General features: G+C 40.8%; 1 pseudogene; it reads left to right on the forward strand.

The window, feature by feature from the left end:
- The first annotated feature begins 1,675 nt into the window (after positions 1 to 1,675).
- The window catches only part of LOC113776861, a 40,338-nt pseudogene continuing 17,120 nt past the window's right edge, over positions 1,676 to 24,893 (forward strand).

Raw genomic sequence — 24,893 nt, forward strand, 5'->3', positions numbered from 1 at the left:
ACCACTTTTTCTGCAAAGATTCTGGCTGGAAATGAGCAATGAGCATGGAAGTTTTGAGAAGAAACCTTTGAGATTTTCAAGAGTCGAAAATGCTAACTAGAAACAACTCATCTTGAGCTTTAATCTTTCTATAAATAGAGGCCTTGGAAAATATTTTCACAACTTTGGAAGGCTAGAGAAACTCACAAAAAATGTAGTCTTTACTAGAATTTCCTTAGTTCATTAGTTAGAGTAGATTAGTATAGTTAGGCTAGTTTATCTACTCTTATATATTGGTTAGATTAGGATGAAGATGGAGATGAAAAAGGAGAGGATGAAGCTCATGTGACAAGGGTTATCTCTTCTCCATTATCTTTTACATTGGATTCTTAAATATGGTTAATATGCAAGTTTTGGAATTTGTTTTCATGTTTTGCTAAAGTTTATATCTAGAGTTATGGATGAACTTTTTTTATCTTACTAGTGATGTTTACTTGGTTATTTGATGATGTTATTTTGAGCAATTTATTTATCACTTTTACTTATCTAATCATGATTAGATAAGGAATTAATTATGATAATCTTAATGTGTTAAATTTGTAATGAAAATTGAAATTTAGCACTAGTTCAAGGAAGTGATAAACCTATGGAGTACACTCATGAAAGTAAAGGTGCAACTTTGTAACTTTAGTGACTTGTTTCATGTAATTTCATAAAAGAAATGAGTTTGTAATTAGTTTCATAACCACGAAAGTAGGTATGAATTAACTATTAGTATAATTGGTACATCGGTGAAAGCAGGTATCACGTATTTTAGGAAATTACGCCATAACTAGTCAACATAATAGCAACTTAACCGATAATTTCATTTGTAAGAGTAGTAAGGAATTCCATACCTCTAGAAGTTTTATATTGTTATTTTTATTACTTTTATCTCATGTTTGTAGTGAAATTTTAATTTCTTGCGCTTATGATAGTATAAAGAATAAAGGAGTTCGAAAATCATCGGTAATTGACAATCTTCCTTATGAGATCGACACCGAATACCCCTATACTCAATAAACGACTTGTATACTTGCGAAAAATCGCGTGTAAAGTATTTAAAATTTTATAAATGTAGAACTTGACTGTGAATGAACTAATTATTATATGTATATCCCGCACTCATTAGCCTAGAAAATAGAAGCAACCTCTGCCATTGATGAGGGGAATTGATGGAAGATGCTAAGAGGTAAGACGGCAGAAAACGCATTGCTTTGAACTGTAAACCTGTGCAAATTTGCGTGGCCATGACACCACTTGGATGGTCGGACCATTCAGTACTGACAGACCATACTATAAGAAATAGTGACATCCACAGTCAAGTCAAGGGCGGAGCCATGTTAGAGATCAATAATCAGAAGCTTGCAAAATTTCGTAATTTTTCAATTTAGCTCACATTTGCACTAACAAATTTTGTAAAAATTTTCTTTTGCTCTCGCATTGCCCCTTAAAATAGCTAACGTATTGGAAAAGTAGAATGGACCAGCTAAATAACCAAGATGCCACTGATCACAATAATTTGCACAGTGAGTTATTGAGTGACTTCCCCGCCTTTGCTCATTATAAATGCCGGCCCCCTCCACATTCCAAACATACTCAACCAGCTTCTGTGCTACATTCTGCTATCTTCTGCCACCACCACTGCTCCCACAAAATGGAAAGTTTTTCTCCCACCTGGGCTACGTATGCACTCGAATCATACGAACATATTTAGGTGGAAGAAATGAATTCATTTCTGCAGCAGCTTTTCAAATCATCGGGCAAGCCTGTCGTGTTGAAAGATTATCTTTCAATAGGGAGTTTCAACGTGATTAGTAGGATGATCTTGGGGGAAAACATACATTGATGAGTCTAAGAACTCAATTGTCACGCCCGAAGAGTTCAGGCAAATGATGGATGAGCTGTTTTTGCTGACTGGTGTGTCTAACATTGGTGATTCCATACCTTGGATCGATTCCTTGGATTTGCAGGGGTATATCAAAAGGATGAAAATCTTGAGCAAGAAATTTGATAGGCTTCTGGAGCATGTTCTCGATGAGCATAATGCCCAGAGGAATGATGAAACTGATTGTGTCACCAAGGACATGGTGGACGTCCTTCTGGACCTTGCAGATGATCCCACATTGGAGGTAAAGCTAGAGAGGCATAGAGTCAAGGCATTGACTCTGGTATATGTTACTTACAAACTGCATAATGTGAGCTGTTAAGTTTTAAACGCCTAAAAACTTAGAAAGTAGTCAATGATCTTTTGAACTTGAATACTCCCTAAAATTTTCTTTGCTACTAAAAACTTGAGAGAAAGTAGTCAGGATCTTTTGAGTTTGAGGAAAATTTTTCAGTGGAGGTAGAATTAACAAGAAAATTTCTTTTTAATCCTTCTAAAAGAAATTACTTTTGATAAACATACTCAAATAAGTAAGTGACGAGTGCAGGGTATACATATAATAATTAGTTCATTTCACAATCAAGTTTTATATTTATAACATTCTAAATACCTCACAAGCGATTTTTTGCAAGTACACGAGTTGTGATTGAGTATATGGTATTAAAGGTCGAACTCACAGGGAAGATTTTCAATTATCGGTGATTTTTGAACTCCTTTATTATTTAGATTATCATAAGTGCAAGAAATTGAATCTATACTATAAATATGAAGTAAAAGTATTAAATATAGCAATAGGAAACTCCTAGAGGTATGGAATTCCTTACTACTCTTGCCAATGAGATTACCGGTTAATTGAATATTATTATCTTAGCTAGTTATGGCGTAATTTTCTAATGTATGTAAAACCTACTCTCGTAGTGAATCAACTATACTTATAGCTAAACCATACTTACTCTCGTAGTTATAAAATTAACTATAAGTTCATTTCTTCTATGAAATTATATGAAACAAGTCATTAAAGTCACATAGGTGTACCTCTACTCTCGTGAATGTACTCCCTAAGTTTATCATTTCCTTGAACTAGTGTTAAATTTCAATTCTTACTGTAGACTTAACACCTTAATATTATCACAATTAATGGCCGATTAATCGTGATTAGATAAACAAAAGTCATAAATAACTTGTTCAAAATAATATCACCAACTAACCAAATAAACATCACTAACACGATATAGGAAGTTCATCCATAACTCTAGGCATAAACTTTAACTAAATATGGAAACAAACACCAAACTTGTATTATAGCTAAACATAATATCAAATACAAAAGAGAAAGTGCTAGAAGAGAAGTTACCCTTGTCGCATGAGATCCAACTCTCCATCTTTGCTTTTTAAATCTTCATCCAAATCTAACTACAAACACAAAAAGGATAAACTACACTAACTATACTATACTAATGAACTAAGAAAAACTAATGAAAACTATATTTTTGTGGAGTTTCTCTAACCTTCCAAAGTTATCAGAATGTTTCTCAAAAGCTGCTATTTATAGAGGATTCAAGCTCAAGGTGACTTGTTTCTTGATTGGCAAGGTTGGCTTTTGAACTCACCAAAAATTGTTCTCTAAGTTTTCACACTTTTCTTGGTCAGATACAGCCGAATTTGCTTACAGGAATTGAGTTGGAAAGTTGTGTGAACAAAGAACAAGTTGCAGAGCAAGTTGCAACTGAAAATGATGAATACACGATGACGTGCGCGAGGTATACATATACAATAAACTCATCCACAATCAAGTTTTACATTTATAATTTCTAAATATCCTACACGTGATTTATCGCAAGTATACGAATCGTGAGCGAGTATAGGGTATTAAGGGTCGATCCCACAGGGAAGAGTGACAATTATCGGTGTTTTTCGAATTCTTTTATTATCTAGACTACCATAAACATAAAATTAATGAAAATAGCACTAGAAAACTCCTAGAGATATAGAATTATTTACTACTCTTACAAATGAGATTATCGGATAAGTGAATGCTATTATCTTGGCTAGTTATGGCGTAATTTTCTAATGTATGTGAAACCTATTCTCGTAGTGAATCAACTATACTTGTAGTTAAATCATACCTACTCTCGTGGTTATGAAATTAACTACTAATAGCATCATAGTACGTGGGCACGCCTACCATGGCTCGAGTGATCGAGGGGCTGAGGATCGCATGCAAGCTCCAAGCGGATCCATTACTAGGGCTCGCGCAAAGAAACTTCGTGAGCAACTTAATGTACTTATTCAGGCCATACACAAGTCCTTTGAAGGATTCATACACTCAAGTGAAGTTGATCGCGGTCTGGTATTGAGCATTGAAACTACACCTGAGGATTAGGGATTTGCCAAACCCTAGTTTCCGTTTTAGCATCATAGTCATTTATTTCCACATTAGTTGATTAGTTTGAATAATTGGCTAAGTACATGTTGCACATAGAATTACCAAGGATAGGATTGCTATTTTGTTCATCATTATTTGTTAAGGTGGGCTGCCTAGGAAGGAAAGCCCACATGAGGCCCTATCCGTCGAGGGTTGAGCCCATAGCTTCCGTTCCGTTTCCGTCACTTATTAGGGCCCATATCAGCCTCACCTTTAGTTCCTTTTTCTTACTAGATTAGGTTTTCACTTGTAGCCTATATAAGGCACCACATTACATCAATAAAGGGGAGACACTTTTAGCATAAAATAGGTGAGAGAGTTTTCTCCATAGCTTTTGAGCAACCCTTGAACAACTTAGAGTTATATTCTGGTGTTCATATTCGGCTTATCAATTCAAGAATCGCACTTGAATTGTGGCGCCTTCTACACTTGCCTGAGGTTCGCTAATTCGTTTGATTACGGGTTGAGATAGTATCAACAGGTTTGTAGTCACGGGGATTAGAGGGGTCGTAGGGTTTCCGCTGCTACCATTTCTTGCGTCCGACGTCAAATCCAACAAGTGATCTTGGGTCACGAATCTTCTCACCGACTAGATTCGTATTAGTTGGTATCAGAGCTAGTCGACAACCACCAGGTTATATCTTTCCTTTCCGTTTTTGTTTTCAAGTCATATCAGTGTGTCAAATCTGTCTCGTGAGTCAAACAAGCAAAAAGAAAAAAAAATTCAGTCGCTAGGTCGTCTATTGCTGCTGTGTTTCTTGTCGTTACTTGCATCTTAGTGTTGTGTGATGGAGTCTTGAAGTCATCAAGTAAAAAAAAAAACAAATATTACAGCCGCAACTAGGGTTTTTCTTCTCTTCTTGCCGCAACTAGGGTCTTCCTTTTGGCGTTGTGTTGTGCGTAAATCTGCGCAGAAATTTCGGTCACTTGTTAGCTCTAGTTTCTGTCCAGTTTGTGGCTAATTCGCGTGGGGTCTTGTGTGTTTGGGTCGTGTACAAACAACCCAGAAAAAAATAAAAAAGAGAGAGAGAGAGAGGAGTTGCGTACCTTATTGCTGTTTTGAACCATTGTTGGAATTGTCTTCTTGGTTGCTGGCCGAACCTGTTTGCTTTTGAATTTTGAGTGTGTCTTGCAAATTGTGAATACCAACAGCATATTTGGGTAGTTCTTGAACTTCTTGATTAGCCTTCTTGAAATTCTTGGAAATAGATTTGGGAATTCTTGGGAAAAGGACTTGGGTTCTTGAAAACAAACTTCAATTTTTCTTGGCAATATTCAACCTTTGATCCGAGACTTCAAATAGTAGGGACTGAATTTGACCTCTTGAAAATCAACTTAGTGAGCCGCAAAGAAAGAAAAAAAAAATAGAAAAAGAAACGAGAGAAAGAAAGAAACAAAAAAAAAAGGAAGAAGATAGCATCGGCTCTAGTAGTTTCCTAATTGGAAACCAAGTCCCAACCGTGTCTACAACCAATTCCAATTCTCCTTGGACTAGCGGCTGCCAAGAAACATTGGCCAGACTCCCAATCATTCTCAAAGTCTTCAACCGACATTACCAGCCCACCTCACACCGCAATTCAGTTCCCAAAAATCAAAGCCAACCGCTACACCTTTGTGAGCCAACACAACCTGTGTTCTTGAATCGGGCGAGCAGCACCTTGTGCACCTACTGGACTGGCTTTTGAGGGCTGACTCATACCCCAAAATAGCACCCAAAATACCCCAAAACCCTGGCTACAAAGCCGAGCAAACAGCAGCTCCACGAATTCCAGAAAATTCGGGTCGTTGGGTAGAGTGCTTCTAAGATTTCTAAATTTCAGCTTTGAGTTTTGAGTTGTCTCTTTTGCCGATCATCTTAGAGTTGTCTCCTACAGTACTTGAGTCATTTAAATCTTTCTAAGTCAGTTTGCTCTAATCCTTCAAAATCCATGAACTTCATTGCTACCTTTGTGATTTTTAATTGGCTAGTTGGTTGCGATTCTTGAGTAAATTCTAATTTATTCAAGGAACGTGGATAAGAGGCCTTGAGAAATTTGGCTAGGTAATAGCAGCACCTCTACAAAATCTAGCCAACACTTTGAGTCGAGTAGGACAGCGATAAACATTCCAAGAAAATCCAGCAAAGCAAAGGACCATTTTCCTTGTCGGTTAGAGCTTTTGAGTGTCCTTCTTAATTTTTTGTAGCTTTTGTGTCCAGTCTTTTCCCGCTTTTTATTCTTGAATATATTCTACCACTCCATTCTTAGTGTCCTAATTTTGTTTTTCAAGAAAATCTCTACTCTTACGAACCTCAAATTCTAGCGTGAGTTTGATTTTTTTAAGCTAAATTTGAGCACTTGAGGAATTCTAATTTCTTCAAGGTTTTGCAAGGGGCTGTGAGAAAATTTTTTTGGTGAGCTCATTAGAGTGATCTGAGTGACCATATACAAGTATGAGAGTATACACTTAGGGAGTGACGTGAAAAAAAAGGGGGGAAGAAAACAAATGTTTCTTTTCCTTTTCCCTTTTTCTTTGCTACTAACCCTTGCAGGTACACCCGAGACTCCATGTCTAGTGGAAATGAATGAGTATCCCGCCCCATGGACTTTGAACAGATGATGGAGCAAATGGAAAGGCGTTTCCAATGCATGCTAGAACCCATTCAAGATGAGTTGCTGCAACTCCGGGCGTCTGGAACACCAAAAACTTCTAAGTCCACGCGAAGGCGAAGGGACGTGGAGGAGTCTGATGGTTCCAACAATGATGATGATGAGGAACCCCGCATTCTACCAAGGCCAAGGAACCAAACTGGACCTACTGATGTGTTCAAGGGAATCAAAATGAACATCCCTGAATTCAAAAGACGGTCCGACCTTGAGGCTTTTCTCGAATGGTTATCCAAGATCGAAATGATCTTTTCTTGCCAAAACTACACCGAGGTGCAAAAGGTGCAGTTGGCAACCATGGAATTCACTGAATACGCTGTGGTTTGGTGGGACCAAATCAAGAAGTCTAGAAAGAGAAATGGGCTACCCGAACTCATTCCATGGCCCGAGCTTCGAGCCATGATGCACACCCGATTTGTTCCTAGACACTATACTAGGGATTTGTACCACCGATTACAAACCTTAGTCCAAGGCCACCGAAGTGTGGATGAGTACCATAAGGAGATGGAGATCCTGATGCTTAGAGCGGATGTACAAGAGGATCCCGAGGCCACCATGGCTAGATTCTTAAGCGGGTTAAGACCCGATATTGCTGAACGAGTGAAACTTCAACACTATATGGAGTTGCATGAGCATGTAGACAAGGCCATTAAGGTCGAGCAAAGACCCAAGAGGAGGGGTACTACTCGATCGAATTTCGACAATACCACCTACTCTACCAACCGCCCATTCCAACCACGGAATGATTCTTGGCTTTCGCCAAATGCTCCTACACCAAAGCCGAAATTTGAGGGAGGTAAGATGGACAATTCTAGTGTTGGTAAACCATCCTCTCCACTCCAAAATTTGAGGAGTCTAGTGCACAAACTAAAGCTCGTGATACTCGATGCTTCAAATGCCAAGGTAGGGGCCATATTGCTAGTCAATGTCCCAACCAAAGGACTATGATTATGATGCAAAATGGCGAGATCGTGAGCGAGTACGAAGGCGAGTACGAAGGCGAGTACGAAGGCATTCCACCTCTTAAAGGAGGTAGTGATGGTGAGTCGCCAAATGAAGAGGAATATAATACACCCGAGTGACACTTTGGGACTGCCCTGGTTGCAAGGAGAGCATTAACTGCACGTGTTAAGGAAGACAAGTTTCAACGGGAGAACATCTTCTACACCAGGTGCTTTGTCAACCAAGCACTTTGTAGTGTGATTGTCGATAGTGGGAGCTGCACAAATGTAGCTAGTTCACTCATGGTGGACAACTTGAAACTGCCTACAAGGGATCACCCGCGGCCCTACAAACTCCAATGGCTCAATAATTCTGGGGAGGTTCGAGTAACCAAACAGGTTCTTATATCCTTCCAAATTCATAAATACTCTGATGAGGTATTATGTGATGTAGTTCCTTTATAAGCTAGTCACATTATACTAGGTAGGCCATGGCAGTTTCACAGGCAGGTAACTTTTGACAGTGTGACTAACAAGTATAGCTTCTTGTACAATAGTAAGAAAGTCACCCTAACTCCCCTTTCCCCAAAACAAGTGCATGAGGACCAATTGAAATTGCAACAAGAGTTTGAGAAATATAGTGCAAAAAAGAAAGAAAATGAGAGAGTCGAGGCAAAAAAAGAGAGAAAAAAGACTATAGATAGCTCGGCAAGTGAGGTAAAATCCGAGGGAAAAAAAATGCTCCCGATAAAAGCCAAGAAGGTGAGGAAGTTAATGAGAGATGAGCAGCCACTTCTTATGCTTGTTAGCAAGGAAGTCGCTATGAATGTACATGCACTTGGTACTGACATACCACTTGAGATTGCGTCTCTTTTACAGGAGTATGCCGATATCTTCCCTGAGGATGTGCCAAATGGATTGCCACCACTTCGAGGCATTGAGCATCAAATTGACTTCATCCCTGGAGTTTCATTGCCAAATCGACCAGCTTACAAGAGCAACCCGGAGGAGACCAAGAAGTTGTAAAGGCAAGTGGATGAGTTGCTTGGCAAAGAATGGGCACGCGAGAGTTTAAGCCTGTGTGCTGTTCCGGACATTTTAGTGCCCAAGAAAGATGGTACGTGGAGAATGTACACCGATTATAGAGCTGTAAATGCCATCACGGTAAAGTATCACTATCCTATACCTCGCGTAGATGACATGCTTGATGAGTTACATGGGGCTGTGTTCTTTACCAAAATTGATCTTAAAAGTAGGTACCATCAAATTAGAATTAAGGAAGGGAATGAATGGAAAACTGCCTTCAAAACTAAGTATGAATTATATGAGTGATTAGTGATGTCTTTTGGGCTAACTAATGTACCTAGTACCTTCATGAGATTAATGAATCATGTCCTGCGTCCATTCTTGAAAAAATTTGTGGTAGTTTACTTTGATGATATCCTAATTTATGGCAAATCTTATAACAAACAGCTTAAGCATATTAGGGCTGTCATGGATGTATTTCGAAGAGAGAAACTTTATGCCAATCTCAAGAAGTGCAATTTTTACACTAACGAGTTTGTGTTTCTAGGGTTTGTTATAAGTGCGCAGGGAATGAAGGTGGATGTTCAAAAGGTGAAAGCTATTCAACAGTGGCCAACACCAAGATCTGCGGGTGATATTCGAAACTTCCATGGCCTTGCGGGTTTCTATAGGAGATTCGTGAGGGACTTTAGCACCATTACTGCACCCTTGACCGAGTTGATCAAGAAGAATGAGAACTTTTTTTGGGGAGATTCTCAAGAACAGGCTTTTCGCGCTTTAAAGCACAAACTCACACATGCACCTATATTTGCTTTACCTGATTTTTCTAAAACATTTGAAATTGATTGTGATGCTTCAGATATTGGGGTTGGAGCCGTGTTGAATCAAGGTGGGAGGCCTATTGCCTACTTTAGTAAGAAACTTAATGAGGCTGCACTGAACTATTCAACTTATGATAAAGAGTTGTATGCCCTCATTCGAGCGCTACAAGTGTGGCAGCACTACTTAAGGGCTCAGGAATTCATAATACACATTGATCATGAGTCCCTTAAGTACCTTAAGGCCTAGCACAATTTGAGCAAGAAGCATGCAAGATGGATTGCATTCATGGAGTCCTTTCCGTACGTGATTAAATACAAGACTGGTAAGTCTAATGTGGTTGCGGATGCACTCTCACGAAGGTACTGTCTAATCACTTCCTTAGATGCTAAGTTGCTAGAGTTTGAACTGATTAAAGAGCTCTATGCACAAGATAGTGACTTTGGTGAGCTTTACACTTCTTGCAAACACACTGGCCACGGTAAGTTCTTTATTTCCGATGGTTACTTGTTTTGTGCCAATCGACTTTGCATCCCACATGGATCACTCCGCGAACTCTTGGTAAGGGAATCCCATTCGGGTGGACTTATGAGACACTTTGGGGTTGATAAGACTCTTGCTATGCTGCAGGAACACTTCTATTGGCTGCACATGAGGAGAGATATTGCACGAGTGGTGGAACGATACTTAGCTTGTAAGAAAGCTAAATCCAAAGTACAACCGTATGGCCTTTACACCCTGTTACCTATTTCTAGTGCACCATGGGCCGATATTTCTATGAATTTTATACTTGGTTTGCCTAGATCCAGGTATGGCCATGACTCCATTTATGTGGTAGTTGATAGATTCTCCAAAATGGCACACTTCATTGTTTGTCATAAAACGGATGATGCATCTCATATTGATAACTTGTTCTTTAAGGAGATTGTGAGGTTGCATGGCATTCCTAGGACCATTGTATCTGATCGAGATTTCAAATTTCTGAGCTATTTTTGGAAGACACTCTGATCTAAATTAGGCACCAAATTGCTATTTTCCACGGCTAGTCACATCCAAACTGATGGTCAAACTAAGGTGGTGAATAGTACATTAGATACCTTGTTGCATGCCATCATCAAAAAGAACTTGACATCATGGGAAGAGTGTTTACCTCATATTGAGTTTGCTTATAATAGGGCTGTCTATTCTACTATTGGTTTCTCTCCATTTGAATGTGTTTATGATTTTAATTCGCTAACACCCGTTGATCTAGTGCCATTACCTAGTAATGAGCGCACACACTTGGATGGTAAGAAACGTGCAGAGTTTGTTAAGCAACTGCATGAGAAAGTCAGAGCCAACATTGAGAGAAAAATTGCTCAATATGTCAAGCAAACTAACAAAAATCGCCAAAAGCTGATTTTTGAGCCCGGCGATTGGGTATGGTTACACATGCGTAAGGAATGTTTTCCTATTCAAAGGAGAAACACATTAAAACCACGGGGTGATGGATATTTTCAAGTATTGGAGCGCATCAATGACAATGCTTACAAATTTGATCTTTCTGATGAGTATGGAGTTAGTGCTAGATTTAATATTTCTGACTTAGCCCCTTTTAATGCAGATGATGCTTTTGATTTGAGGGCAAATCCTTCTCAAGAGGAGGGGAATGATAGCATCATAGTACGTGGGCACGCCTACCATGGCTCAAGTGATCGAGGGGCTGAGAATCGCATGCAAGCTCCAAGCGGATCCATTACTAGGGCTCGCGCAAAGAAATTTCGTGAGCAACTCAATGTACTTATTTAGGCCATACACAAGTCCTTTGAAGGATTCATACACTCAAGTGAAGGTGATCGCGGTCCGGTATTGAGCATTGAAGCTACACCTGAGGATTAGGGCTTTGCCAAACCCTAGTTTCCGTTTTAGCATCATAGTCATTTATTTCCACATTAGTTGATTAGCTTGAATAATTGGCTAAGTGCATGTTGCACATAGAATCGCCAAGGGTAGTGTGAGGACTCGCAAATTCCTTGTATTTTTCTCAAAAATACCCTTTTATTTGAAAATTAGTATTTATCAAAGGCCACTACCCAAATATTTCACACTAAGTGTAAGTAAACCTAGAAAATAGGGTTTTACGCTTCGATTTTAAGTTTGGAGAGAAATTAGGGTTTTTGCGATTTTTCACCGGATGAATTTTCGGTACAGAGTAAGGATTAATTTTGGGGATTAAAAGTGACTTTTAAGTGAGAAATAATATGAGACTAGTGGCAATGATATAAGGTTAGTGAATGGGAAGTGAAAAAACCTAGTACGTGAGTTTTTAAGAAAAACGGCGCGATCCGGCGGGTCCCGCGCATTACCGATTGAACGCACCACTTGACCACCATTTTTCTTACCCAACAAGTTTGTTGACTTTTGTACATAATATCTTCTTATGTTGTAGCAGCCTTGACCAAAATTTGTGGCCAAGAAAGGCAAGAGAGAAAGAGAAAAAGAAAGGGTGGTGGTGGTGACACTTGTCACCACCTCATGGCTTCTTAACCAAGACCATTATTAACCATTTAAATCCAACACTTAGCAATTTCTTCTTCATTTCTGCTGGGCTGGCCGAGAACAACAAGGAGAGAAACTCCAAGGGGAAAATCTTTCATTTCATCTCCAAATCCAACAAATAAGTGAGGAATCGAGTGAAGTAAACCGATTAAACTTGTCTTCTAGTGACTAGCTAGTGAGTGGTGGTGTGATTCTTGAAGAGGAGAGCTTGTGCTACTCTTGGTGACTTTTATTCAAGGTAAGAGAGTTTATCTCTCCAAGTTTCACTTCTAATCTTGTTTAATTAAGCTTAGTAACTTGATTTTATGGTGAGATTATGAATGATGAGCATGTTTTAGTAGTTTTCCCCAATTTATTTGATGAACTAGGACTTGTGGAAATTCTGCCCAAATGATTGTATGATGTTTATATGTTGCAATTGAGGTGTTATATGGTGTTTTGGTAGTGATTGGACCAAGAAATTAAGGAAAGATTCACTAGAAACTCAAAATTTTCAAAATCTGGAAAATGGTCCTAACATTCTGTCCGAATTTTTATCTACATGTTAGAGGCTGTTTTGGCCTTAGGTCAAAGAATAAAAGTTGTAGAGAATGGCATTTTATAGGTGCCTACAAAATTTCAGCTCAATCGGAGCAACGCAGAACGTGAAAAGTCCAAAATACCCCTACTGTTTTAAGTATTTTCCAGCAGTCCGTTTCTTCAGTTCAGTCCAGTTTATCACGATTTTTGACCAGGATCCATTCTGATTTAGCTTTGGGACGAAACATGAAAGTTGTATTGTTCTGAAGTAGCTTTAAAATGCCTCAAAAAAAACCTGATTCGGACTTGTGTACACTGAGTTATGTCCATTACAGTGTTCTGCATTTAAACAGCCGGTGAATTGGTTTCTGGTTTAGTAATCTGAGTTTTTGACTAAGTTACATTAGAAACTGGACTTAGTGATATTCACGAACATTGTAGCCCTGAGTCTTAGCTTCGAAACGGCATAGGTTTCGCCTTAATCCGATAAGCGTAGCCTCGAATAAGTTATTTCCGCTTTTATACGTCAAATCTGTCTTTTGGCTATAAGGAATTTCTGTTCTTGCTATTGATGCGAATCTTATTATTATGATATTGTGAGCCTATGGAACTGCTCTTGACCTGAATTGCTTATATGTATGATGTTGGGTTGTGTTTGAGAAAAACAATGAAGCCTAAATGGTTGGAAAATTAGGTAAATACAAAGGGCATGCTGCCCGAATTTTTACTCGAGGACTAGAAAACTATATTTTCGACTTGAGTGAAGGTTAAGTACTTAATACTTGAACTAGCGAGGACTTTGGCTATTATGTTTCTTGAGTGTTATACGTTAGGACTTGATTAAACTTGTACCCTTGAGGAAAGCCTAACGGCCAATGAAAACTTGAATTTTCTTGTACTTTCAACTCAAGTATTATTTCCAAGCATCTATGTTACAAGATCTTATGATTTGAAAAGCGAGCCAGTTTTCACGAGTGTCTTTCAAATGAATTTCAATTGGTCGATTCTTAATGAACGAAACGTTTAAGTTTCAAATCTTACTCGTGTTACAAAGTTCTCAAACTGAAATTTTCTCGCAGATTTGGACTCCAAACCCGGAGTACCACCTCGACGTGAGAACTAGAAGTACTTTTGTGGTGAGTGCTTCCAAATATTCGATTGTACTTGTTACGTGTGTTCCCTACTTGACTTGTATGAATACGTGAAAATGAATGATAGGGCAAGGGTGTACTTTACCGCACTTGCCTTAAAATGACTTGTTCTTGCTATTGAAATACTTGACTTGCTTACATGTACTTGAAATATATGACTTGCCTGGAATTCCAGAAACCCTGAGGCTAGTTAATCGAGTCGAGCCGGCAAGGGCCTGGTCGATTAGATAACGAACCCTGGGTCACTTGTAATGTCGAGCGGAGTGTTATCTCCTCGACAAAATGGTATACTCGAGTATTACCTCCCGTGTTTCGTGTGACGTGCGGGCCCGGAATAGGGGGTTGATCGGTGGACGGGAATTGGCGTGTAGTGAAGTTATTTTGGACTTGTTAATACTTGAAAGTTGACGGAGTGTCAACTACCTATTGATCAAGCTGGAATGGAGCTGAGATATGAATACTGTATCCTTATACTTGAATGCAAAATTGATATTACTTGGTTAGTTGAAGTATTATTACTTTGATTTGACTCGTTTGCTTCCTAAACCACTATTACTATGTTATTCTTTGCTTTGTTGGCCAATTTGATATTTGGAACTTCACTGGGCTTCGGCTCACTCTATTAGTTTGTTTTCCTTACAGGGGTACGAGAGAAGCGTGAGAAGTGTAAAGGCTAGCGTAGTCTAGTTACTTTAGACTTTGTTTTGAATTTTGGTTTTGTACTCGCGCTATTCCTCGAATGGAACATTTTGTACTTGGATTGTATACTTTTGAACTAGTTTAAGATATCGAGACTTTGTATCCTGAATTCGATCAATGTAAATTATAAGCTTGAATTGTGAATGTTATCTATGGTTCATGGTTGTGTGCACGTGTCTTTAGTGAGTGAGTCCTGGCGAGAGCTGGGCAGGCGGTCCGCCGAACCCTCTGGTACGCCTTAGGGGGAGGTGGGGTCGTCACAGGTGGTATCAGAGCCTAGGTTATGAATTGATCTAGGTAGATTGAGTGTTTGATACAATAGGCTAGAGTCTTATCCTTGAGCTTAGCCTTTAGCCTTGATTTCTTCGTGATGCGTACTTACTTTTGCAATGTTATTTGCAAACTTAGGTGATGGCGGATGCAGACGCTACCGGGGGTGCGGGGCCGTCTCAGCCCGTACCTACTGACATACCTTTGGACGCTCCTGCTGGCGAGCCCTATCTGGAGGGGCCCGTTTCACGCGTGATTACGTACCAGGAGGTTCCCGGTGGGTCGGTACAGCGGTGGTCCCCAGCGAGCAAGATCCGGCGCTGCGATTGCTGGAAGACCTACTCCTATCCTGACCGAGTGGTGCTCGCTGTGGACGACGAGCGGAGACGATTGGGTAGCACCAATCGTAGGTGCTATACAGAGATAGATCGCCTTCGAGCTACACTACGAGACCAGGGAGTCCGGATCCGAGAGTTGGAGGCCTCGGTTCTGGAGGAGCAGCAGCGGACCGATGCTTTCCGCGAGCAGGCTCAGATGGTGACTGGACGCCTGATGCGAGTAGTTGGACATATACGAGATCGCACTGACCGTGTTTTGACTGAGTGTGAGGCGTTAGTTGATGATGTACTCCAGGACTTGGCCGGAGATGGCCAAGCGCCTGTGGCTCCTGCCGTTCCCGATGCTCCAGAGGAGGATCCTGAGGAGGACCCGGAGGAGGAGATGAGTGCGTCTTCAGAGTCAGTTGGGTCGGCGTCTAGCCAGACCACTTGTTAGGTTTGAGGTTTGAGGAGTTTTTGTGGGATAGTTAGGAACATAGTGGCTTGACACGTCTTCTTTTGTTTTTGTTTTAGACGTGTCACGGTGGATGTAAATACCTTTTGTCTATGTTCCTTGGCTGTGATAGCCTATGACTATGTGACCTGTTGGCCTGTATATATGACTAGTTGTTATGTAAATAAAGTGCTTGTTTCTTACGTGTTTACTTGTCTCTAGTTATTTTGTTGCAACGCGAGATATGAGTCGTACCTTACCTTGTTTATATGTTTCTAGTTGGTTAACTCTCAATATGGAAGATAAGAGAGGTCGAACCAAGAAAGCTAACCGAGAACGCGGCTCTAGGCGAGGCCGTGAGGGTGAGCAAGTACAGGAACCGGTGCCTGAACCGAGAGAGGAGAGGGAAGCAGCGGTTGAGCAGCAACCTGAACCCCAGAATGCCGGGGGAGATCAGGTGGCCACTGCTATCCAACAGATGACCAATATTTTAGCCCGATTGGTGGAACAACAGGGTCAAGGTCCTGTAAATCAACCTAGGGATCCTGATTTGGGGCAGGATAGAGCCTTGGAGAGATTCCAGAAGTTCTCTCCACCCAAATTCTTAGGAGGACCAGACCCGTATGAGGCTGAGAAATGGCTGGAGGCCATGATAAATATTTTTGCTGCCCTGAACTATACGGAGGAAAGGCAGGTTCAATTTGCTGTATTTCAGTTCGAAGGGCCAGCTAGGGCCTGGTGGAACGTAGTAAGGGCCAAATGGGAGAGAGAAGGAACTGCGTGGACTTGGCTAAACTTTGTGCGGGATTTTAATGAGAAATATCTTCCTCCTATTGTCCAGGAGAAGCGAGAGGACGATTTCATTAAACTTCGTCAAGGAATGATGAGTGTAACTGAGTATGAGACTCAGTTTACCAAATTGTCTAAATTTGCTCCCGAATTGATTGCTACGGAGCCAAGGAAAGTACGGAGGTTCATACAAGGGCTAAATGTGGAATTACAGGAAGCCTTAGCGGCAGCCCAGATCAATACGTTTACGGAGGTCTTGGAAAAGGCCCAAAGGATAGAAACTGCCAGGACCCACGTGAAGAATTTCCACGCCAAGCGAAAAGGAGGATCTAGTGGAATTCAAGGGTCTGTGCGTAGTGATCAAAATGCACCACCTGCCAAGTCTGGTCGTGGGGCTGGAGGTGGACGGTTTTCGGGTACATTTAAGGGAAATGCTCCGAGAGGAGGTACCCAGAGAGGAGGTGCCCAAAGGGGAGGCCCAGTTGGTAGAGGACAAGGAAGAGGAATTCCACAGGGAGGCCAGACCTCTACTCCCCGAGTAACATGTGGATACTGTGGAAAACCGAACCATACTGAGGATGAATGTTGGAGAAAGGCTCGGAAGTGCCTAAGATGTGGAAGTACGGAGCATCAGATAGTCAACTGCCCGTTGATTAGTGATACCCAATCGACTGCCAGGTCAAACCCAAAGCCGACCAATGCTGGAGGGGCTAGGTCGAGGGTTCCGGCTAGAGTTTATTCGCTGGACCAACAATCCGTGCCTGAACCAACGGAGGTGGTAGAAGGTACGATTCCTGTTTTTCACCGGTTAGCCAGAATTTTGATAGATCCCGGTGCTACTCACTCTTTTGTTAATCCTGCGTTTATGCTTGGAATTGATTTGAAAGTTGAAAAGTTACCTTATGACTTAGAGGTAAGAACACCTACGGGTAATCAAATCTTGTTGGCAAATGAGGTGTATAAAAATTGTGATATTTGGGTTGGTGAACGAAAATTGGTAGTGGATCTCATTAGTCTAGCCATTAAGGGGTACGATGTTATCCTAGGTATGGATTGGCTAGCTCATTATCATGCTCGGGTAGATTGCAAGATGAAAGTGGTTGAATTTTGTATACCGGGAGAGGCAACTCTAAAGCTTGATGTGAGGGGTATGATAGCCTCTTCTGCACTTATTTCCGGTATAAGGGCTCGGAAGTTGCTTAGTCGTGGGGCTCGTGGTTATCTAGCTTTTCTAATTAATACTCCGGGAGAAAAGATTAAGTTAGAAGACATGCCAGTGATTAGTGAATACCCGGACGTATTTCCGGAAGAGTTGGAGTCTTTGCCGCCCGAAAGGGAGATTGAATTTAAGGTTGATTTAGTACCTGGAACCACTCCTATTTCTAAAACTCCTTATCGTATGGCACCTGCTGAGCTTAAAGAGTTGAAGGTGCAATTGCAAGACTTGCTAGAACGAGGGTTTATTCATGAGAGCGAGTCTCCGTGGGGAGCTCCAGTGTTATTTGTTAAGAAGAAGGACGGAAGTTTAAGGTTGTGCATTGACTATCGAGGATTGAATGCAGTAACCATTAAGAATAAGTATCCTTTACCCCACATTGATGAGTTGTTTGATCAGTTACAAGGGGCTGTAGTGTTTTCTAAGTTAGATCTGCGACAAGGATATTATCAGTTGAGAATTAGAAAGGAGGATGTGCCAAAAACGGCATTTAATACTCGATATGGGCATTTTGAGTTCGCAGTGATGCCTTTTGGTTTAACTAATGCTCCAGCGGCATTCATGGATCTGATGCATCGAGTGTTCAAACCTTACTTGGACAGGTTTGTGGTGGTATTCATTGATGATATCTTAGTATATTCGAGGTCAAGGGAGGAGCATGAACAACATTTACGGATAGTACTACAAACCCTAAGAGAGCACCAACTGTTTGCTAAGTTCAGTAAATGTGAATTTTGGTTGGAAAGTGTGGCGTTTTTAGGTCACATAATTTCAAAAGATGGACTTGCTGTAGACCCGGCGAAAGTGGAAGCTGTGGCTAAGTGGAAGCAGCCAGAAAATCCAACAGAGGTGCGAAGTTTTCTAGGTTTAGCAGGGTACTACCGCAGATTTATAAAGAATTTCTCGAGAATTGCAGGACCCTTGACTAACTTGACTAAAAAGCAGGGAAAGTATATTTGGGATGTTAAGTGTGAAAGTAGTTTCCAAGAGCTTAAGAAACAATTGACTATGGCTCCAGTTTTAGCTTTGCCTAGTGGAAGTGATTGCTATACGGTTTATACCGATGCTTCGAAAGAAGGGCTAGGATGTGTGTTGATGCAGAGTAAGAATGTGATTGCCTATGCATCTAGGAAATTGAAACCTCATGAGCAAAATTATCCGACCCATGATTTGGAGCTTGCAGCTGTAGTATTCGCTTTGAAGAAATGGCGACATTATCTTTATGGTGTAACTTTTGAGGTTTATACGGATCATAAGAGTCTTAAGTATCTGTTTTCTCAGAAGGAGTTAAATCTAAGACAACGTCGGTGGGTAGAGTTCTTAGAAGATTATGATTGTACAATTAACTACCATCCTGGAAAGGCCAACGTTGTAGCAGATGCTTTAAGCCGGAAAGCTCAATTAGCAAGTTTCCTCGTGAGAGAGTGGAGTCTGTTGGAAGATGTCTGTGAGTGGAAACCTCGTTTAGAATCAAAGAGGGTGATTTTTGGAAATATTGAGGTGAAGTCGGCGTTGATGGAACGGATCAAAGAAGGCCAAGTAAAGGACCCAATGGTACAAAAGTGGATAGAAAAAGTGGAAAAAGGGGAGTTACCTAATTTCAATCTAAGTCCTGATGGAATCCTGAAGTTTCGAAATCGTGTCGTGGTACCTAGGGATGAGGAATTGAAAAGGGAGATTTTGGAGGAATCACATTGCTCTAGGTATACGGTGCACCCAGGGAATAATAAGATGTACCGAGATCTTAGAAGTTTGTATTGGTGGGAAAATATGAAGGCGGAAATTGCCCAGTTTGTGCAAAAATGTCTTACGTGCCAACAAGTAAAAGCTGAGCATCAAAAGCCGTCAGGTTTGTTACAGCCTTTAGAGATCCCTGAATGGAAATGGGAGCACATAACGATGGATTTTGTGTCAGGATTGCCACGAACACAAAAGGGGCATGATGCAATTTGGGTGATAGTAGATAGATTAACTAAGACTGCACATTTTCTGCCAGTGAACATGAAATATCCTTTGGAGAAACTTGCTAAACTTTATATGGATGAGATAGTAAGATTACATGGGGTACCAGTGAGTATTGTATCGGATAGAGACCCCAGGTTTGTATCCCGATTTTGGCAGAAACTACAAGAGGCTCTAGGGACTAAATTGAGTTACAGTACAGCGTATCATCCACAAACTGATGGACAATCTGAGAGAACTATCCAAACTCTTGAGGATATGTTGAGAGCCTGTATTGTGGATTTTAGAGGAAGTTGGAGCCAATACTTAACTTTAGTTGAGTTCGCGTATAACAATAGTTATCATTCCTCTATTCAAATGGCCCCATATGAAGCATTGTATGGACGAAGATGTCGATCTCCAATCCATTGGGAGGAAGTAGGAGAGAGAAAAGTTATAGATCCGACCACAATTCCGTGGGTTGAGGAAGCGTATGAGAAAGTAAAAATGATCCGCCAGAGGCTTCAAACAGCCCGAAGCCGTCAGAAGAGCTATGCTGATCATAGGAGAAGAGACTTGGAGTTTGAAATAGATGATAAGGTGTTTCTTCGAATTACACCATTAAAAGGGAAGATCAGATCAGGAAAAGGGAAAAAGTTGCAACCACGATATATAGGACCTTTCAAAGTACTTCAGCGAATAGGAAAAGTGACTTATCGACTTGAGCTACCAGCTAGCTTGTCTAGGATCCATGACGTTTTCCATGTTTCTTTGCTTAAGAAATACCATCCGGATCCAACTCACATTTTGCCACTTGAAGATGTTGAACTTGACGAGTCCCTAACCTATGAAGAACGACCTATTCAAATATTGGATCGAAAGGTGAAGGACTTGAGAACCAAGCAAATTCCTTTAGTAAAGGTTCTATGGAAGCATCATGAAGTGGAAGAAGCAACTTGGGAGCTAGAAAAAGACATGCAAGAGAAATACCCCGACCTGTTCATGACTAAAGGTATGAATTTCGGGGTCGAAATTCTTTTAAGGGGGAGAGAATGTGAGGACTCGCAAATTCCTTGTATTTTTCTCAAAAATACCCTTTTATTTGAAAATTAGTATTTATCAAAGGCCACTACCCAAATATTTCACACTAAGTGTAAGTAAACCTAGAAAATAGGGTTTTACGCTTCGGTTTTAAGTTTGGAGAGAAATTAGGGTTTTTGCGATTTTTCACCGGATGAATTTTCGGTACAGAGTAAGGATTAATTTTGGGGATTAAAAGTGACTTTTAAGTGAGAAATAATATGAGACTAGTGGCAATGATATAAGGTTAGTGAATGGGAAGTGAAAAAACCTAGTACGTGAGTTTTTAAGAAAAACGGCGCGATCCGGCGGGTCCCGCGCATTACCGATTGAACGCACCACTTGACCACCATTTTTCTTACCCAACAAGTTTGTTGACTTTTGTACATAATATCTTCTTATGTTGTAGCAGCCTTGACCAAAATTTGTGGCCAAGAAAGGCAAGAGAGAAAGAGAAAAAGAAAGGGTGGTGGTGGTGACACTTGTCACCACCTCATGGCTTCTTAACCAAGACCATTATTAACCATTTAAATCCAACACTTAGCAATTTCTTCTTCATTTCTGCTGGGCTGGCCGAGAACAACAAGGAGAGAAACTCCAAGGGGAAAATCTTTCATTTCATCTCCAAATCCAACAAATAAGTGAGGAATCGAGTGAAGTAAACCGATTAAACTTGTCTTCTAGTGACTAGCTAGTGAGTGGTGGTGTGATTCTTGAAGAGGAGAGCTTGTGCTACTCTTGGTGACTTTTATTCAAGGTAAGAGAGTTTATCTCTCCAAGTTTCACTTCTAATCTTGTTTAATTAAGCTTAGTAACTTGATTTTATGGTGAGATTATGAATGATGAGCATGTTTTAGTAGTTTTCCCCAATTTATTTGATGAACTAGGACTTGTGGAAATTCTGCCCAAATGATTGTATGATGTTTATATGTTGCAATTGAGGTGTTATATGGTGTTTTGGTAGTGATTGGACCAAGAAATTAAGGAAAGATTCACTAGAAACTCAAAATTTTCAAAATCTGGAAAATGGTCCTAACATTCTGTCCGAATTTTTATCTACATGTTAGAGGCTGTTTTGGCCTTAGGTCAAAGAATAAAAGTTGTAGAGAATGGCATTTTATAGGTGCCTACAAAATTTCAGCTCAATCGGAGCAACGCAGAACGTGAAAAGTCCAAAATACCCCTACTGTTTTAAGTATTTTCCAGCAGTCCGTTTCTTCAGTTCAGTCCAGTTTATCACGATTTTTGACCAGGATCCATTCTGATTTAGCTCTGGGACGAAACATGAAAGTTGTAGTGTTCTGAAGTAGCTTTAAAATGCCTCAAAGAAAACCTGATTCGGACTTGTGTACACTGAGTTATGTCCATTACAGTGTTCTGCATTTAAACAGCCGGTGAATTGGTTTCTGGTTTAGTAATCTGAGTTTTTGACTAAGTTACATTAGAAACTGGACTTAGTGATATTCACGAACATTGTAGCCCTGAGTCTTAGCTTCGAAACGGCATAGGTTTCGCCTTAATCCGATAAGCGTAGCCTCGAATAAGTTATTTCCGCTTTTATACGTCAAATCTGTCTTTTGGCTATAAGGAATTTCTGTTCTTGCTATTGATGCGAATCTTATTATTATGATATTGTGAGCCTATGGAACTGCTCTTGACCTGAATTGCTTATATGTATGATGTTGGGTTGTGTTTGAGAAAAACAATGAAGCCTAAATGGTTGGAAAATTAGGTAAATACAAAGGGCATGCTGCCCGAATTTTTACTCGAGGACTAGAAAACTATATTTTCGACTTGAGTGAAGGTTAAGTACTTAATACTTGAACTAGCGAGGACTTTGGCTATTATGTTTCTTGAGTGTTATACGTTAGGACTTGATTAAACTTGTACCCTTGAGGAAAGCCTAACGGCCAATGAAAACTTGAATTTTCTTGTACTTTCAACTCAAGTATTATTTCCAAGCATCTATGTTACAAGATCTTATGATTTGAAAAGCGAGCCAGTTTTCACGAGTGTCTTTCAAATGAATTTCAATTGGTCGATTCTTAATGAACGAAACGTTTAAGTTTCAAATCTTACTCGTGTTACAAAGTTCTCAAACTGAAATTTTCTCGCAGATTTGGACTCCAAACCCGGAGTACCACCTCGACGTGAGAACTAGAAGTACTTTTGTGGTGAGTGCTTCCAAATATTCGATTGTACTTGTTACGTGTGTTCCCTACTTGACTTGTATGAATACGTGAAAATGAATGATAGGGCAAGGGTGTACTTTACCGCACTTGCCTTAAAATGACTTGTTCTTGCTATTGAAATACTTGACTTGCTTACATGTACTTGAAATATATGACTTGCCTGGAATTCCAGAAACCCTGAGGCTAGTTAATCGAGTCGAGCCGGCAAGGGCCTGGTCGATTAGATAACGAACCCTGGGTCACTTGTAATGTCGAGCGGAGTGTTATCTCCTCGACAAAATGGTATACTCGAGTATTACCTCCCGTGTTTCATGTGACGTGCGGGCCCGGAATAGGGGGTTGATCGGTGGACGGGAATTGGCGTGTAGTGAAGTTATTTTGGACTTGTTAATACTTGAAAGTTGACGGAGTGTCAACTACCTATTGATCAAGCTGGAATGGAGCTGAGATATGAATACTGTATCCTTATACTTGAATGCAAAATTGATATTACTTGGTTAGTTGAAGTATTATTACTTTGATTTGACTCGTTTGCTTCCTAAACCACTATTACTATGTTATTCTTTGCTTTGTTGGCCAATTTGATATTTGGAACTTCACTGGGCTTCGGCTCACTCTATTAGTTTGTTTTCCTTACAGGGGTACGAGAGAAGCGTGAGAAGTGTAAAGGCTAGCGTAGTCTAGTTACTTTAGACTTTGTTTTGAATTTTGGTTTTGTACTCGCGCTATTCCTCGAATGGAACATTTTGTACTTGGATTGTATACTTTTGAACTAGTTTAAGATATCGAGACTTTGTATCCTGAATTCGATCAATGTAAATTATAAGCTTGAATTGTGAATGTTATCTATGGTTCATGGTTGTGTGCACGTGTCTTTAGTGAGTGAGTCCTGGCGAGAGCTGGGCAGGCGGTCCGCCGAACCCTCTGGTACGCCTTAGGGGGAGGTGGGGTCGTCACAGGTGGTATCAGAGCCTAGGTTATGAATTGATCTAGGTAGATTGAGTGTTTGATACAATAGGCTAGAGTCTTATCCTTGAGCTTAGCCTTTAGCCTTGATTTCTTCGTGATGCGTACTTACTTTTGCAATGTTATTTGCAAACTTAGGTGATGGCGGATGCAGACGCTACCGGGGGTGCGGGGCCGTCTCAGCCCGTACCTACTGACATACCTTTGGACGCTCCTGCTGGCGAGCCCTATCTGGAGGGGCCCGTTTCACGCGTGATTACGTACCAGGAGGTTCCCGGTGGGCCGGTACAGCGGTGGTCCCCAGCGAGCAAGATCCGGCGCTGCGATTGCTGGAAGACCTACTCCTATCCTGACCGAGTGGTGCTCGCTGTGGACGACGAGCGGAGACGATTGGGTAGCACCAATCGTAGGTGCTATACAGAGATAGATCGCCTTCGAGCTACACTACGAGACCAGGGAGTCCGGATTCGAGAGTTGGAGGCCTCGGTTCTGGAGGAGCAGCAGCGGACCGATGCTTTCCGCGAGCAGGCTCAGATGGTGACTGGACGTCTGATGCGAGTAGTTGGACATATACGAGATCGCACTGACCGTGTTTTGACTGAGTGTGAGGCGTTAGTTGATTATGTACTCCAGGACTTGGCCGGAGATGGCCAAGCGCCTGTGGCTCCTGCCGTTCCCGATGCTCCAGAGGAGGATCCTGAGGAGGACCCGGAGGAGGAGATGAGTGCGTCTTCAGAGTCAGTTGGGTCGGCGTCTAGCCAGACCACTTGTTAGGTTTGAGGTTTGAGGAGTTTTTGTGGGATAGTTAGGAACATAGTGGCTTGACACGTCTTCTTTTGTTTTTGTTTTAGACGTGTCACGGTGGATGTAAATATCTTTTGTCTATGTTCCTTGGCTGTGATAGCCTATGACTATGTGACCTGTTGGCCTGTATATATGACTAGTTGTTATGTAAATAAAGTGCTTGTTTCTTACGTGTTTACTTGTCTCTAGTTATTT

Source organism: Coffea eugenioides, chromosome 7 (genome assembly GCF_003713205.1).
Source record: "Coffea eugenioides isolate CCC68of chromosome 7, Ceug_1.0, whole genome shotgun sequence".
In the NCBI taxonomy this organism is placed as follows: Eukaryota; Viridiplantae; Streptophyta; class Magnoliopsida; order Gentianales; family Rubiaceae; genus Coffea; species Coffea eugenioides.